We start from the raw sequence: 18,788 nt of genomic DNA on the forward strand, positions 1-18,788 counted from the left end.
TGGAGGTGGATGCATCCGACACTGGGGTAGGTGCGGTGTTGTCACAACGTTCTCCTGAAGATAACAAACTGCATCCCTGTGCTTTTCTCTCAAGGAAACTTTCTCAGGCAGAGAGGAATTATGATGTTGGCAATCGTGAACTGCTCGCCGTTAAGCTGGCTCTCGAGGAGTGGCGACATTGGTTGGAGGGGGCGGAACAACCCTTCATCGTTTGGACGGATCATAAGAATCTGGCTTACCTCCAGTCAGCGAAGCAGCTCAACCCCCGTCAAGCCAGGTGGGCACTATTTTTTGGGAGATTCAATTTTTCTCTGTCTTACCGTCCTGGGTCACGCAACGTCAAGCCTGACGCCCTGTCTCGTGTTCATTCGGCTGTTGATACTGGTAGTAACCCTGAACCCATTTTGCCTCCTACCTGCAGTATTGCGGTCATCACATGTGACATCGAGGGGATTGTTAGACAGGCTCAACATCATCAAGCTGACCCTGGGAGGGGTCCTCCTAACCGGATGTTTGTCCCTGAGTCTGCTCGCTCCCAGGTACTTCAGTGGACTCACTCGTCTCCCCTTACCTGTCACCCTGGAGTTTCGCGGACCCTTGACTTTGTGCGACGGAAGTTCTGGTGGGCCACGATGGAGGCGGACACTCGAGCCTTCATTGCTGCTTGTACGGTATGTGCACGAAGTAAAAACTCCACCCAGGCCAGCGCTGGTCATCTACGACCTCTACCTATACCCAGCCGGCCCTGGTCGCATATCGCTATGGATTTTGTCACTGGACTTCCCCCCTCGTCTGGAAAGACTGTCATTCTTACGGTGATTGATCGTTTTTCTAAGTTCGCTCATTTTTTGGCCCTACCTAAACTGCCCACTGCCAGAGAGACGGCTGATATTTTGGTTGAACATGTGTTCCGCTCTCATGGTCTACCCACGGATATTGTCTCTGACAGGGGTCCCCAGTTTGTCTCCCAGGTGTGGAAAGCTTTCTGTAAAGCTTTGGGCATTACATCCAGCCTGTCCTCTGGATATCACCCCCAGACCAACGGGCAAGCCGAGAGAGCGAACCAGGAGATGGAGACCGCTCTTCGCTGTGTCACTGGGTCTAACCCTGGGTCATGGAGCTCCATGCTCCCCTGGGTGGAATATGCTCATAACACCTTGACTAACGCTTCCTCTGGTTTGTCTCCTTTTCTGTGTGCTCTGGGTTATCAACCTCCCCTGTTCCCTTCCCAAGAGAGGGAACTGGCGGTACCCTCGGTGCAGTCCCACATGCGCCGCTGCTTCAAGGTCTGGAGGAAGGCCAGGGTAGCTCTGTCCCGAGCTTCGGCGTACATGCAGAGGCAAGCCAACCGTCACCGGTCCCAGGCTCCCGGTTACTCTCCTGGTCAAGAGGTATGGCTGAAGTCACGGGACCTTCCATTGAAGGTGGAGTCTAAGAAGATGGCGCCTCGTTTTATAGGACCGTTCAAGATACTGTCTATTGTTAACCCCTGCGCGGTTAAGCTACAGCTTCCTGCCTCCCTACGGGTTCATTCCACCTTTCATGTTTCCCAGATTAAGCCTGTGTCGGTTAGCCCTCTGTGCCCGCCCTCTCGTCCCCCTCCTCCGCCCAGGATCGTGGGTGGGGGTCCGGTCTACACTGTCCGGCGACTTCTGGATGTTCGCCGCCGAGGTCGTGGTTTCCAGTACCTGGTGGATTGGGAGGGTTATGGTCCTGAGGAACGTTCCTGGGTGCCCAGGAGCTTCATTGTGGATCCTGCTCTGGTCCGAGAGTTTCATAGGTTACATCCCGATAAACCCCGTCGGCCGCCAGGTGGCGTCCGTAGAGGGGGGGGTACTGTTAGGCCTACTGCTGCTAGGTAGCTCTCTCTCTGCTCTCTCCCTCCCCTCTGTCTGTCCTTGATTGCAGGAGTGAAGTCTGGTGTGCGGGAGTCAGGGTTCCAGCTGCAGCTCATTCACCATAATCACCTCAGCCTTTAAGACCCGGTCAAACTTACCACTCATCGTCAGATCATAGTCAAGACGACCATGTTAGTCTCGCTGCCGACTCAACCTGTTTATTTTTGCTCTTTGTGTTTTTGGCCTGTTCTATTTACTTTTTCTCCTGTGCCACAGATATTTGGAACCTGACTCCTGCCTCCGCTTCACTCCTGCCACCACCATCCTGCTCTCCACTACCGGATCTCTCTTTTGGACTCACCACGGACACTAGGACATTACGGTACCACACCTGCCCTGACCTGGATCTGTTACCCTCCCTGTAACCTGGACTTGCTCTTCCCCTATATTTGGAAACCTGGACTATTGAACATTGTAAATAAACCTTCTCTGGCTTGGTGTACTTGTCTGCATTTGGGTTCTAATCCAGTTAAATCATAACACTGGTAGTCTTTGAGGTTCAATAAGGAATACGTCAAAGACGTTTCGGCCGCAAGCTGAACTGTAGAGAGTAAGTACACACACACACCTAAATGCAAACACACATGCTGGGACAGACAAGCAGACGCAAACACACACACACACACACACACACACACACACACACACACACACACACACACACACACACACAAACCAGTGGTCACAGCAACCTCTCTCTCAAACCTTTCACTCCACTCCAAGACAAAAGCCCTGACCAGAATAACGAAACACTATGACATCTTTAGTAATCGTGAGGTGAACGATAAAACGTGTTGAATTAATATCTTAAAACTATACAGATTGTCCCATCAACCAACTAAGGTGCTGCCCTCATTTTAAACCTCCTCCTAAAAAGCCAGAGAACGAGGATCCACCAGGGATATAAAATGGAGAGCCTAAATTTATAACGTCAAGGGCAAAAGGAATCTTTTGGAACTCCTCTCGTCCTTAAACATGAGACAGATAGCACAGCTCAATCCTGCTGTAATTGATCAAAGGTGGATGAAAAGCATCCAGAATTGGTGTCGACTCAGTTTCAACTCAAGTCCAGTGACGAAATGTATCTAAATTCAATTGATTCGTAGAGAATTCAAGAACTGAATTGACAGGAATTGAAACCGAACCAACCCCAACTCTGACATAACATAAATAAACCTTAGAAAGTGTCAAACTGTCAAGTTTGTGTGATGAATTGGCACAGCATGGTCCCGAATGGCTGGATGTGATGATAACATATCATATGTCCATCCCTTGAACAGACTCAGGTCAGTGAGTGACCCTTGACCTTGGTACTGTGTGTGTGTGTGTGTGTGTGTGTGTGTGTGTGTGTGTGTGTGTGTGTGTGTGTGCCTGAGCAGCGGCCATCTTGAAAATTAACCCCCTGAGCAGCCATTTAGTCTAGTCTCCATCCTCCCACTTTGCCCACCTCACTTAGCCGTAGTGGACAGCATTGGCTGCTCCGTGTACCAGTGAGTCCCCGGGTCGGGCATACTGCCACCCAGAGGCAGCGCAATAAACTGTGGGCATGTATTTCCGCCCCCGCCGACTACGCCACACCCCACTCCAACTGGGTACGGCTGATGCCCATGGTGGCCGCTTATGCCACCGTCCGTCCGTCCGATGTGAATCTCGTCCTCTTCGCCCTCGCCAGTGGTCTTGCGGTAAACGGGGTTGTCGAAGTTCATACTCTTGGTGGAGTTTACGCGATAGTTCCGCCAAACCAGGTAGACGCCGGTGCAGAGCAGGCCGAAGACCACTGTGGCAACGATAGGAACTGCATGCGTTTAACACACAGTGGCAGGAGGAAGGGATGTGGGGACACGGGGAAGATGGGGGAGTGTTAATGTTGTCGGACCATGAGCATCGTGAAATGACAGGCACAGAGCTGAAGTATAGCAAATCAAGACATGCGGGTGGACAGAGCGGGAGGGGACGGAGTGAACTGGCCTTGTGTTGGGGATTTCTGTGCTAGGCTTGGTGGATCAATTGACATTAACATCATCGGAATAATCTCATAACAAGGTTTGTAGGCAGGTAGCCAAATGGTTGTCGCAGAACTTCTGGAGGCAACTAGGGTATGTGTACCCATGACCCCAAGCCAAGCCAGATGGGCCATTTCTGAGAGATCTTGGCAAAACTGAGCTTGAGGCAGTCTTCATGAAAAACTGTGGGTATTTGGACTTTTGGGCAGTGAAGTACGGTTTGAGGAACCACAACTGTCCAGCACGCTTCCAGCAAGCTCATAAAACTGAGGATTTACTTCTTTAAGTGTTGTATATTTTACTAGTACATTTAAGTATTGAGAGAGAAGTGTATCTGGAAGCTAACATTACTTCATTAGCTATTTCTATATAATATTTATACTGAGTTTTACTACAGTTCGCAGGTTAGATGAAATACACTTATATGAGAGCTGGATTCGAAAAGGAGTTGCAGATTATCTTTAGTCCAGAGTGATTTACGGACTTTCTCTCTATCCCTGAGTAAAACCTGCCATATCATCATAATACCATTACTTATGCTTGCGACTTTATTACAGTATAAGGGTATATCCTGTCCTGTCTGTGTCACTTTATGCAGATGAAAGGCATTGCCAGGTGAAGGGGGGCAGACCAAACATTGCTGGGTTATTTGGGCTGATTGGCTAATTCCTTGCTGACCTGTGTGCCCATCACCCTGGTCAATAGAAGGGCAGGAGAGACTGGCATTGCCCATATGCCTTCAATATACCCTCAGTGCCCTGCATGTAAAACCTCAGCTCCACATTAATTATGATAAAACACCCCAAAAAAGGAGAGTAGCATAGGGTTGCGTTCATTACGGCAAGCAATGTAAAACGTTTTGCAGCGTAAAATGAAAATGAGCGTTTCTTATTGGACAAATCCATGTACAGTCAGTTATATTCCATTTGTAATGGGTGTTTTCTGACTGCCTGCAATAATATATCCAAACAAACCCGCCTGCCACCATGAAAGTATGGTTGTTTTGGTTGGAACGTACCCAACACAGACAATAAATGAATGGATATGCAGTGGCAGAATGTAAAGTCAGAGACACACAATGGTTTCTAAGTGGTCATGTCTCTAGGCATGGCCCCTCTGGTCCAAACTGAACCAGGATCAGTGGATAGTGTAGACAATAGATTAAATATAGCAAGCTTGGGTTCAAATACTATTTGAAATAATTGTAACTACTTTGTAACTACTACTGTGCATGATTGAGCTTACCTGGCTTAATGGACCCCCCATACTATTTGAACCCAGGCCTAGTAGGGAGTAGACTAAATTTAGCCAGTCAGACAGGAGAAGCAGCTCCTGTGGGGTATAGAGAGAGGACATGTACTTACCTATAGGGATGACTACTCCCAGAACTGCCACTGTCAGGTTCTCACCCAGGATAAAATGCTCACTTCCAGCTACAGTGGAGGAGACATGGAGGCAAGAGAAAGAGAGAGGGACATAGGAGAGAGAGAGAGTGAGAAAGAGAGGGACATAGGAGAGAGGGAGAGAGAGAAAGACAGAGGAGTGTCAGAGAAGAAAATACAAGTGGGAGAGAGAGAGAGAGATGTTAGCCCTGCTATTAGCGTGTGTTTGCGTTTGGAACAGGGTTTCCGTTAGGAAAATGTGGCACCAGACAAGATTTTAATTTACCGGCCATTTGAGAAATCTACCGGACCCATATGCATTGGGTGCATAACCCATTAGGGTGTCCACCCACGATGCTCAGAAATCACATTTAGATTATGGTAATTCATCTTAACAGAACATGCAACTCCTGTAATGAAGCAGCAAATAAAGTCATTTGCCAAAATGCAATTCGCAGGAATAAACCATTCTGATGAGAGCAGTGCCATATGTGACAAAGATGATAATCTCTGTTAGAAACTTAGAAAGAGGGTCATCTAAAGATGCAACAACTAGGATGGGCTGCTAATATGACTAGAATTGTACCTTTGGCTTCTGGACAATGAAAGTAAGTTGATATGAAAACCAATAGAACAGGAGAGAAATGGTAACAGAGTAGTACATTTGTCAAAATTGTATAATTATTCATGTCTATACAGAAATGAAGAAATAATCAAAAATACTTCACTAGAAAGCATGACTTAGCCACAGAGGATTCAAGGATCGTTAGCTTCTTTGCTGTGGATTGTTTCAAAATCACAAGCTCGTAGGCCTATGCTTATTTGGGAAGCCCGCAAATTTGGGCAGCGCGCGTGGCAATAGGCCTAGCTGATTATTAAGTTGCGGCTGTCAGTGAAAAGTATCTAAAATATATGTGAAGATAATGTGTATTGAGTATAATTTAAAATGTTGAGACAAGAAGAAGGGGAGGGGTGTGTTGCGAAGATATAGGCGGGTCTCTCTCCAGAATGGCTCAGCTGTCTCCCGCCAATTCTTACACATTCATTGTTTCATTGTGTGAATTGTTTGCCCTTTGAATGTTTCGTTTTTTTAATCAATTCCCCATTACACCTGTCACCAGTAGTAAATGTACTGTTAACCCCCGTCATTTGGTTACATTCATTTCTGTTACTGCATGTATTAATTACAGTCAGAGTTCACAACCTGCTACACTTGCTACACTTGTGAGAAACAAGTTTTGGTTCATTTCATAACCATTATTTACCATGTGAGCAATGAGCATGTGTCTGGTTTCTCTGCCTGATAATGTTGAGGGAGCCTGAGCGGAATAGAGGTACCTGGCCTGCTGTGAGGAAATGTAGGAAAGTGCCCATTTGGGGATGTCGGATTTCTGAATCTCTTAATTCACCACGTCCCCCACTAATAAGCTGAGCTTCTAAGTCAACAAAGTCTGTTTTTATAACATCCATTGCGAATGATAATATATTAAAACTATAGTTCCCCACAGTAGACTATTGAAAAATCTTCCCAACAATCTCCCCCTCGATAGTCACCAATCCTCGGTGTGAAAGAGCAATGGAGGTTATAGGCCTACTGGTGCTTTGGCCTATAGGCTATGAGTTCCATGCGCTCATTTCTTTAGCAACCAATGTATCAATGAGGCTGGAGATCTCGCATTAGTTAAATATTTAGTTTTAGATTTGTATCATTTAAATTCAGATTTTTACAATTCACCACGAGACAATGATTTTGAGAATGAAAATATGCATATGAAAATCATAACTGGCATGCAGATCGGTAGAAATGGTAGGATAATTGTAAGCTTCCCGGAGCTTGAAACTCACGCGCCGCCAATTAAATCTTAATAAAATAATTGCCTCCATGTTTCCATGGTCGGATTTTGGCTATAGGCTACTTTGAAGCAAGGTAAGACATAATATGAAATGAAACATTCAGGTTTCAAACAATTAAGTATGTTTTAAAAATGCATGCTGCCTCCAGCTCAAATTGTAAAGTGGTGGGTGACTCGGCAGGAGACAAAGAGGTGGTCGACTAGGCTACGCTTTATCAGATGACACTCTCTGGCTGTGTCCAAAATGGCACCCTATATAGTGCGCCATGGGCGTAGTGTATATAGGGAATAGATGGTTTCTGAAATATGATCATGTAAAATTCAGGTGAACTGATCATTTTATCTCTGTAAACTGCTGAAAATCACTCTTCCACGCTAATGGCTGTAGGTACTGTAATTACTTCAAATAATGTCCCCCTCTCCCTCACTGTCCTAACTAGTTCCAAATCTGACAGGAGGGCTAGAACTTCAACAGGGCTAGAAAGAGCTGGTTTCTGAAATATTTTATGATCATGCCCACCAGGTAAAGCAATCTTTCTATCTTGCTCAAGAACTGTAGGTAATTACTACAAATTAATGTCAATTAAACATAGTATACACAGACACATATCTGGTACACACACAGACATAGACAGACATGTTCCCAGAGGCGCAACTTTAGTTTTAGAAGTGGGGGGGGGGGGGGGGGGGACCTATATATATATATACTTTTTTTGGTCGGATAAACTCTCTAAACAGCCTACCCGACCACTCGGAGGCCGCATGGTCCTAAAGCACACCATTGCGCCGTTTTGCATGTCCCACAGACTTACAGTGGTGAGAGAGGTTGCTGTCCTCCTTGATGACATTCGTGTCCCCAGACCCTACTGTGGTGGAGGTAGTGAAGATTTTGGTGGCAGCAGTGGGATCCAAACGCCGGCCCTCTTTCTCCTTCACCTCTGCCCCAGGTTTGGCAGTGAGGGGAGGCTCTGGGGTGCTGGAGGGGGCGGGGGTGAGGTGGCGGACCCCGGCATCCGCCTGGGACATCCCAGAAGTGGAATGGGAGTCCTCTTTGTCCTCCTTGACACTTGCCGTGATGATGGCTACAGAGCCGGTGGGGAATGGCGACGGTTTGGTAATAGTCTCATTTGCTAAATGAACAGGGATATACAATTAGTTACAATACATCATTTAATGTATGCAATATCAACTATATGTATCTGTTTTAGAAGATTAGAACTGTAAGATTATCATAATATAGTTTTACTCAATCCAAACCTGAACTATGGAAAACTCCCAATGGTGCCTTTAGTACACTACATGACCAAAAGTATGTGGACACCTGCTCATCCAACATCTCATTCCAAAATCATGGGCATTAATATAGAGTTGGTCCCCCCTTTGCTGCTATAACAGCCTCCACTCTTCTGAGAAGGCTTTCCACTAGATGTTGGAACATTGCTGTGGGGACTTGCTTTCATTCAGCCACAAGAGGTCGGGCACTGATGTTGGGAAATTAGGCTCGCAGTCGGCATTCCAATTCATACCAAAGGTGTTCGATGGAGTTGAAGTCAGGGCTCTGTGCAGGCCAGTCAAGTTCTTCCACACCGATCTCGACAAACCATTTCTGTATAGACCACGCTTTGTGCATGGGGCATTGTCATGCTGAAACAAGAAAGGACCTTCCCCAAACTGTTGCCACAAAGTTGGAAGCACAGAATTGTCTAGAATGTCATTGTATGCTGTAGCGTTAAAATTTCCCTTCACTGGAACTAAGGGGCCTAGGCCAAACCATGAAAAACAGCCCCAGACCATTATTCCTCCTCCACCAAACTTTACAGTTGGCACTATGCATTAGGGCAGGTAGCGATCTCCTGGCATCGCCAAACCCAAATTTGTCAGTCGGACCGCCAGATGGTGAAGCGTCATTCATCACTCCAGAGAACGCGATTCCACTACTACAGAGTCCAATGGCGGCGAGCTTTACACCACTCCAGCCTACGTTTGGCATTGCGCATGGTGATCTTAGGCTTGTGTGCGGCTGCTCGGCCATGGAAACCCATTTCATGAAGCTCCCGACAAACAGTTATTGTGCTGACGTTGCTTCCAGAGGCAGTTTGGAACTCGGTAGTGAGTGCTGCAACCGAGGACAGACGATTTTTATGCACTATGCGCTTCAGTACTCGCCGGTCCTGTTCTGTGAGCTTGTGTGGCCTACCACTTCGCGGCTGAGCCGTTGTTGTTCCTAGACGTTTTTACTTCAAATTACAGCACTTACAGTTGACTGGAGCAGATCGTGCAGGGCAGAAATTTTACGAACAAACTTATTGGAAAAGTGGCATCCTTTGAAAGTCAATGTTTGTCTATGGAGATTGTATGGCTGTTTACTCAATTGTATACACCTGTCAGCAACGGGTGTAGCTGAAATAGCCAAATCCACTAACTTGAAGGGGTGTCCACATACTTTTGTATATAGTGTATTCGAATTTGAAGCGCGCCATATTGCTGTATGGGGCTGAATGGATCACAGAGAAAATGGCCGTAACTAGCAAAGGATCATGGTCGATGTAGTTGTTTTCATCCCGCCTGAGAGACACTTGCAAAGAGCATGCATGAGGGAGCGAGCCTCCTCGTAGTCTGCCGGCCTGTGATTGGTCTGTGATTGGTCCCCTAGTTCTCCCTCCACTAACAGCCCACCGACACACACTCTCACCTGGCACACAGCCCCGCATGTCTGGCCCCAGGTCCTGTCCTGTTGGGCAGGCGCAGGTGTACTTGGGGGAGTGCTCTGTGATCTGGGGGGCTTTGAGACACAGGTACTCACAGCCACCGTTGGCCTCACTGCCCAAGTTACAGCTGTCTGGGCCTAAGAGAGGGAAATAGAGAAACACACAGTCAGAGACAGAAATACAAAAGGCTGCGTTTACACAGGCACTCAAATCTGATATTTTGCCCAATTATTGGCAAAAGAGCTGATCTGATTGGTCCAAAAAGATCAGCATTGGGCTGCCTGTGTAAACGCAGCCAAAGAGACACACAGTCAGAGACTCAAACCCATTGGGGAAAGGAGAGTCGCGCTAGCTAACTTTGACACCATGTTAGATTGGTTGTTAGCCTACGTGCCAGGGGAAATCTGAGTAATTCCTTGCTAGTCGGCCTGCGCATTACTTGCTCTTTGGGGTTTTAAGCTGGCTGCTGATGTAAAAAGGGATTTATAAAATACATTTGATTGTGGTGCACATTGTTGCGAACTGTTCACCTATTCATATAATAAAAACATGAAACTACAGTTGAAGTCGGAAGTTTACATACACCTTATCCAAATACATTTAAACTCAGTTTTTCACAATTCCTGACATTTAATCCTAGTAAACGTTCCCTGTCTTAGGTCAGTTAGGATCACCACTTTATTTTAAGAATGTGAAATGTCAGAATAATAGTAGAGAGAATTTATTTCTTTCAGCTTTTATTTCTTTCATCACATTCCCAGTGGGTAAGAAGTTTACATACACTCAATTAGTATTTGGTAGCATTGCCTTTAAATTGTTTAACTTGGGTCAAACATTTCGGGTAGCCTTCCACAAGCTTCCCACAATAAGTTGGATTAATTTTGGCCCATTCCTCCTGACAGAGCTGGTGTAACTGAGTCAGGTTTGTAGGCCTCCTTGCTCGCACACGCCTTTTCAGGTCTCCCCACACATTTTCTATAGGAATGAGGTCAGGGCTTTGTGATGGCCACTCCAATACCTTGACTTTGTTGTCCTTAAGCCATTTTGCCACAACTTTGGAAGTATGCTTGGGGTCATTGTCCATTTGGAAGACCCATTTGCGACCAAGCTTTAACTTCCTGACTGATGTCTTGAGATGTTGCTCATTATATCCACATCATTTTCCTTCCTCATGATGCCATCTATTTTGCGAAGTGCACCAGTCCCTCCTGCAGCAAAGCACCCCCACAGCATGATGCTGCCACCCCCGTGCTTCACGGTTGGGATGGTGTTCTTCGGCTTGCAAGCAACCCCTTTTTCCTCCAAACAATAACGATGGTCATTATGGCCAAACAGTTCTATTTTTGTTTCATCAGACCAGAGGACATTTCCAAAAAGTAAGATCTTTGTCCCCACGTGCAGTTACAAACCGTAGTCTGGCTTTTTAATGGCGGTTTTGGAGCAGTGGCTTCTTCCTTGCTGAGCGGCCTTTCAGGTTATGTCGATATATGACTCGTTTTACTGTGGATATAGATAATTTTGTACCTGTTTCCTCCAGCATCTTCACAAGGTCATTTGCTGTTGTTCTGGGATTGATTTGCACTTTTCGCACCAAAGTGCGTTCATCTCTAGGAGACAGAATGCTTCTCCTTCCTGAGCGGTATGACGACTGTGTGGTCCCATGGTGTTTATACTTGCGTACTATTGTTTGTACAGATGAACGTGGTACCTTCAGGCATTTGGAAATTGCTCCCAAGGATGAACCAGACTTGTGGTGGTCTACAATTTCTTTTCTGAGGACTTGGCTGATTTCTTTTGATTTTCCCATGATGTCAAGCAAAGAGGCACTGAGTTTGAAGGTAAGCCTTGAAATACATCCACAGGTACACCTCCAATTGACTATCAGAAGCTTCTAAAGCCATGACATCATTTTCTGGAATTTTCCAAGCAAATTAAATGCACAGTCAACTTAGTGTATGTAAACTTCTGACCCACTGGAATTGTGATACAGTGAATTACAAGTGAAATAATCTGTCTGTAAACAATTGTTGGAAAAATGACTTGTGTCATGCACAAAGTAGATGTCCTAACTGACTTGCCAAAACTATAGTTTGTTAACAAGAAATGTATGGAGTGGTTGAAAAACGAGTTTTAATGACTCCAACCTAAGTGTATGTAAACTTCCTACTTCAACTGTACATAGTTGTTTCTGGTGTAACTGCACCGTTAGATACACACACACAGAGACACATGGCACTTTGATCTTTGTAACTACTAGCTTCTAAACTTAATAATGTGATGGGTCTGTTACATGAGACCAGGGATCAATCTGTGAAGACCAGGTGGAACTAGCGTAGTTTGTGTGTTACATTACATATTAGTCATTTAGCAGACGCTCTTATCCAGAGCGACTTACAGGAGCAATTAGGGTTAAGTGTCTTGCTCAAGGGCACATCGGCAGAGTCGGCTCAGGGATTCGAACCAGCAACCTTTCGGTTACTGGCCCAACCGCTAGGCTACCTGCTGGTGTTGTGTGTGTGTGTGTCTCAGAGGAAGAATGACTCACACCTTGGGAACTCAGGTAAGGACATGTGTACAGTCATAGGGATATGTGTACAGGAAGCATTGCATAACACACACACTAGGGACACAGATAAACAACCAGAGACGATGACATCTCTCTCTCTCTCTCTCTCTCTCTCTCTCTCTCTCTCTCTCTCTCTCACCCAGTAGATAAGGGAGTTTATCAAAATTTGTTTTCAAATTATTTGTGGATCTCTGTAATCTGAGGGAAATATGTGTCTCTAATATGGTCATACATTTGGCAGGAGGTTCGGAAGTGCAGCTCAGTTTCCACCTCATTTTGTGGGCAGTGTGCACATAGCATGTCTTCTCTTGAGAGCCAGGTCTGCCTACGGCGGCCTTTCTCAATAGCAAGGCTATGCTCACTGAGTATGTACATAGTCAAAGCTTTCCTTAAGTTTGGGTCAGTCACAGTGGTCAGGTATTATGTCACTGTGTACTCTCTGTTTAGGGCCAAATAGCATTCTAGTTTGCTCTGTTTTTTTGTTAATTCTTTCCAATGTGTCAAGTAATTCTCTTTTTGTTTTCTCATGATTCAATTGGGTCTAATTGTGTTGTTGTCCTGAGGCTCTGTGGGGTTTGTTTGTGTTTGTGAACAGAGCCCCAGGACCAGCTTACTTAGGGGACTCTTCTCCAAGTTAATCTCTCTGTAGGTGATGGCTTTGTTACGGAAGGTTTGGGAATCGCGTCCTTTTAAGTGGTTATAGAATTTAACGGCTCTTTTCTGGATTTTGATAATTAGCGGGTATCGGCCTAATTCTCTCTCTCTCTCTCTCTCTCTCTCTCTCTCTCTCTCTCGCTCTCTCTCACACACACACACACACGTAAGTGAACAAACAAGTATTACAACACACACACTAGGGACACCGACAGAGAAAACAAGTTATTTTTAGTTCTCTTACTTGCTCTCTCAAACACACACAGATATGCAGACATACAGACCCCCCCAACCCTCACCCCCACACCTTGGGGCTGTCGCAGTGGGTGGAAGACCACTATGTCGTGGGGGTCGTTGAGGTGCTCGGCCAGTGTGCTGACGTCCTGGCCGGTTAGCCTGTTAGCGCTGTACACCGCCTCCCTTTCCCTGTCTGTCCAGTAGATACGGTCCTGACAGGGGGAAGAGCGATGGAGATAGTAAAGGTTGTATAAATTCATTTGATTGTTAGACAGAACGACAGACAGACAATGAATTCTCAAGCGATATTATGCAGCAATCCTTGCAAAGATCTCATCGTTGCTACTGTTTTGGTGAGCATCCCAATCCACTGCTCCTCCATTGGGAGGTAAACAAACTCTGACTGCAACCAGACTTCACCTTGTGGTTGTTTAGTTTATTATATCCTGTCTGTTTACCGGAACGTAACCCTAACGTTATCAGCCTTCGAAAAATGTTGTGCGGAGGAGAGCTGGCATCGTTCCACGGTTGCTGTGGAAACCATGGGTTTAATCCCCATTAGAGTGCGGCGGCGAGACGGCACATCCTGTGATACAGAAGTGTGTGTGTGTGTGTACAGGGGGGATGTGTGTGAGAGTGTGTGTGCATGTGCGTGTGTGTGTGTTACAATCCACTCAATAAAACTAAAGTGGAGCATGTTTTACAAAAAGCTAACATTGTCAAACAAGGTCAGTTAGAGTAGAAATACATGTCCCCTTCTCACAAAATGGACAATAAATCATGTATTTTTAAACTACCTCCTGCAGTAGATTTTTCTTATCGGTCTTACATTTGTACCAGCTTTCAATGAGAACATATTTTTCCTTTTACCTACTTACTGTACCAATGCATTAGAGGATTTGCACATATTAACCTTTAAAAGTAGAGCTCTACTGTAGATGCAATTGTACTGTAAAAAGCGTTCCAATCCACCAACAGTGTTAGGAGCGGAGAGTTAGGAGTCTCTTCAGGAATTTGCACAGTGGAATAAGGCAGCGGGGTATATGTCCTTACCACAGTGGAATAAGGCAGCAGGGTAAATGTCATTCCCACAGTGGAATAAGGCAGCAGGGTAAATGTCATTACCACAGTGGAATAAGGCAGCAGGGTAAATGTCCTTACCACAGTGGAATAAGGCAGCAGGGTAAATGTCATTCCCACAGTGGAATAAGGCAGCGGGGTATATGTCCTTACCACAGTGGAATAAGGCAGCAGGGTAAATGTCATTCCCACAGTGGAATAAGGCAGCAGGGTAAATGTCATTACCACAGTGGAATAAGGCAGCGGGGTAAATGTCATTACCACAGTGGAATAAGGCAGCAGGGTAAATGTCATTACCACAGTGGAATAAGGCAGCAGGGTAAATGTCATTACCACAGTGGAATAAGGCAGCGGGGTAAATGTCATTACCACAGTGGAATAAGGCAGCAGGGTAAATGTCATTACCACAGTGGAATAAGGCAGCGGGGTATATGTCCTTACCACAGTGGAATAAGGCAGCGGGGTAAATGTCATTACCACAGTGGAATAAGGCAGCAGGGTAAATGTCATTACCACAGTGGAATAAGGCAGCGGGGTAAATGTCATTACCACAGTGGAATAAGGCAGCGGGGTAAATGTCATTACCACAGTGGAATAAGGCAGCGGGGTAAATGTCATTACCACAGTGGAATAAGGCAACGGGGTAAATGTCATTACCACAGTGGAATAAGGCAGCGGGGTATATGTCATTACCACAGTGGAATAAGGCAGCGGGGTATATGTCATTACCACATTGGCTAAACAGGCTGTGACAGTCCCACTGAGAGATGAAACTGACACACACTTGGGAGTAGGGCTGTAACGGTCATTATGTTACCGCCACATCGGTGGTCACGAGTCATGACTGCAGTCAAATTCCACGTGACTGTTGAGTCACGGTAACTACTCCAACACTGCGCTCTGTAAATGAATGGCGCTGTTGGCCGTTAATAGCCTGATTTGCTAACGGCCCTCGAGTCGCAAATGGCCTGATACTCTGCACTCTTTTTTTACCCTCTAATCACTCTGACATCAATGCAAATGGCTTCGAAAATCAAATCAAACACGATTGAATTTGTGTAATCTGAATGATGGGGATAAATGAAGGGAGTTAGAGGTCCCGTCGTGGATCTTGTTTCAAACTCAAAGCCAAACACAATGGCAGCCATTTGGATGAATTTGGGATGCGAGGATAATAATTAGCTGGTTGATCAGTTGAATCAGGTTGGTAACATCTGAGGTTGGAGCGAAAACCTTCAGGAGCGTAGCTCTCCAGGAACAGGGTATCACCCCCTGTCGCGCAGCCAGAGCCAGTTCCTCAAATAGCTGGTCAATGCGTAGAATGAAATATGTTTCCATATAAGCCCAGACATTTCTATATCCAATCGTGTGCGAAAAAAATAGTTGTGATTGCCTCTATTCAAAAGAGGAGGATCCCAGCTATATTGCTAGGCTACTATATTTATTTCTCATTTTGTCATATTAGCACATTGCTGTACCTCCATTTGCTATTCAAGGACATATGGATTACATGTCCCGTTTGATAATGGCCCATTGTAAATCTAAACAAATTTCACACATATTATTTTGTATACACTACCGGTCAAAGATTTTAGAACGCCTACCCATTCAAGGGTTTTTCTTTATTTTTACTATTTTCTACATTATAGAATAATAGTGAAGACATCAAAACTATGCAATAACACATATGGAATCATGTAGTAACCAAAAAAGGGTTAAACAAATCAAAATATATTTTATATTTGAGATTCTTCAAATAGCCACCCTTTGTCTTGATGACAGCTTGTGCAAGTTCTCCCACTTCATTATTATTATACAATGTAGAAAATTGTAAAAATAAAGAAAAACCCTTGAATGAGTAGGTGTTCTAAAACTTTTGACTGGTAGTGTATGTAAATACAAGATTCAATTGAGAATAGTCTGATACAGTGAGGGAAAAATGTATTTGATCCCCTGCTGATTTTGTACGTTTGCCCACTGACAAAGAAATGATCAGTCTATAATTTTAATGGTAGGTTTATTTGAACAGTGAGAGACAGAATAACAACAAAAAAATCCAGAAAAACGCATGTCAAAAATGTTATACAGTGGGGGAAAAAAGTATTTAGTCAGCCACCAATTGTGCAAGTTCTCCCACTTAAAAAGATGAGAGAGGCCTGTAATTTTCATCATAGGTACACGTCAACTATGAAAGACAAAATGAGAAAAAAAAATCCAGAAAATCACATTGTAGGATTTTTTATGAATTTATTTGCAAATTATGGTGGAAAATAAGTATTTGGTCAATAACAAAAGTTTCTCAATACTTTGTTATATACCCTTTGTTGGCAATGACACAGGTCAAACGTTTTCTGTAAGTCTTCACAAGGTTTTCACACACTGTTGCTGGTATTTTGGCCCATTCCTTCATGCAGATCTCCTCTAGAGCAGTGATGTTTTGGGGCTGTCGCTGGGCAACACAGACTTTCAACTCCCTCCAAAGATTTTCTATGGGGTTGAGATCTGGAGACTGGCTAGGCCACTCCAGGACCTTGAAATGCTTCTTACGAAGCCACTCCTTCGTTGCCCGGGGAGTGTGTTTGGGATCATTGTCATGCTGAAAGACCCAGCCACGTTTCATCTTCAATGCCCTTGCTGATGGAAGGAGGTTTTCACTCAAAATCTCACGATACATGACCCCATTCATTCTTTCCTTTACACAGATCAGTCGTCCTGGTCCCTTTGCAGAAAAACAGCCCCAAAGCATGATGTTTCCACCCCCATGCTTCACAGTAGGTATGGTGTTCTATGGATGTAACTCAGCATTCTTTGTCCTCCAAACACAACGAGTTGAGTTTTTACCAAAAAGTTATATTTTGGTTTCTGGATCATCCAAATGCACTCTAGCAAACTTCAGACGGGCCTGGACATGTACTGGCTTAAGCAGGGGGACACGTCTGGCACTGCAGGATTTTAGTCCCTGGCGGCGTAGTGTGTTACTGATGGTAGGCTTTGTTACTTTGGTCCCAGCTCTCTGCAGGTCATTCACTAGGTCCCCCCGTGTGGTTCTTGGATTTTTGCTCACCGCTCTTGTGATCATTTTGACCCCACGGGGTGAGATCTTGCGTGGAGCCCCAGATCGAGGGAGATTATCAGTGGTCTTGTATGTCTTCCATTTCCTAATAATTGCTCCCACAGTTGATTTCTGCAAACCAAGCTGCTTACCTATTGCAGATTCAGTCTTCCCAGCCTGGTGCAGGTCTACAATTTTGTTTCTGGTGTCCTTTGACAGCTCTTTGGTCTTGGCCATAGTGGAGTTTGGAGTGTGACTGTTTGAGGTTGTGGACAGGTGTCTTTTATACCGATAACAAGTTCAAACAGGTGCCATTAATACAGGTAACGAGTGGAGGACAGAGGAGCCTCTTAAAGAAGAAGTTACTGGTCTGTGAGAGCCAGAAATCTTGCTTGTTTGTAGGTGACCAAATACTTATTTTCCACCATAATTTGCAAATAAATTCATTAAAAATCCTACAATGTGATTTTCAGGAATTTTTTTCCTCAATTTGTCTGTCATAGTTGACGTGTACCTATGATGAAAATTACAGGCCTATCTCATCTTTTTAAGTGGGAGAACTTGCACAATTGGTGGCTGACTTAATACTTTTTTCCCCACTGTACAGTGGGGAGAACAAGTATTTGATACACTGCAGATTTTGCAGGTTTTTCTACTTACAAAGCATGTAGAGGTCTTGTATGATTTTTAAGTAATTAATTTGCATTTTATTGCATGACATAAGTATTTGATCACCTACCAACCAGTAAGAATTCCGGCTCTCACAGACCTGTTAGTTTTTCTTTAAGAAGCCCTCCTGTTCTCCACTCATTACCTGTATTAACTGCACCTGTTTGAACTTGTTACCTGTATAAAAGACACCTGTCCACACACTCAATCAAACAGACTCCAACCTCTCCACAATGGCCAAGACCAGAGAGCTGTGTAAGGACATCAGGGATAAAATTGTAGACCTGCACAAGGCTGGGATGGGCTACAGGACAATAGGCAAGCAGCTTGGTGAGAAGGCAACAACTGTTGGCGCAATTATTAGAAAATGGAAGAAGTTCAAGATGACGGTCAATCACCCTTGGTCTGGGGCTCCATGCAAGATCTCACCTCGTGGGGCATCAATGATCATGAGGAAGGTGAGGGATCAGCCCAGAACTACACGGCAGGACCTGGTCAATGACCTGAAGAGAGCTGGGACCACAGTCTCAAAGAAAACCATTAGTAACACACTACGCCGTCATGGATTAAAATCCTGCAGCGCACGCAAGGTCCCCCTGCTCAAGCCAGCGCATGTCCAGGCCCGTCTGAAGTTTGCCAATGACCATCTGGATGATCCAGAGGAGGAATGGGAGAAGGTCATGTGG

The 18,788-nt window shown here is 45.0% G+C and overlaps 1 pseudogene across 1 annotated transcript in view; it reads right to left on the reverse strand.

Annotated features, from left to right (window-relative positions):
- Positions 1–3,346: 3,346 nt before the first annotated feature.
- LOC311150521 (low-density lipoprotein receptor-like) overlaps positions 3,347–18,788 on the reverse strand; it is a 96,644-nt pseudogene continuing 81,202 nt past the window's right edge. The window contains exons 12-16 of the transcript in view: positions 13,372–13,513; positions 9,829–9,981; positions 7,949–8,266; positions 5,266–5,334; positions 3,347–3,693 (exon numbers count right to left, since the gene is read on the reverse strand). The product of the transcript in view is annotated as a low-density lipoprotein receptor-like (transcript). The remainder of the gene's footprint in view (positions 3,694–5,265; positions 5,335–7,948; positions 8,267–9,828; positions 9,982–13,371; positions 13,514–18,788) is intronic.

The sequence above is a fragment of the Coregonus lavaretus genome, assembly GCF_964263955.1.
Source record: "Coregonus lavaretus genome assembly, chromosome: 23".
In the NCBI taxonomy this organism is placed as follows: Eukaryota; Metazoa; Chordata; class Actinopteri; order Salmoniformes; family Salmonidae; genus Coregonus; species Coregonus lavaretus.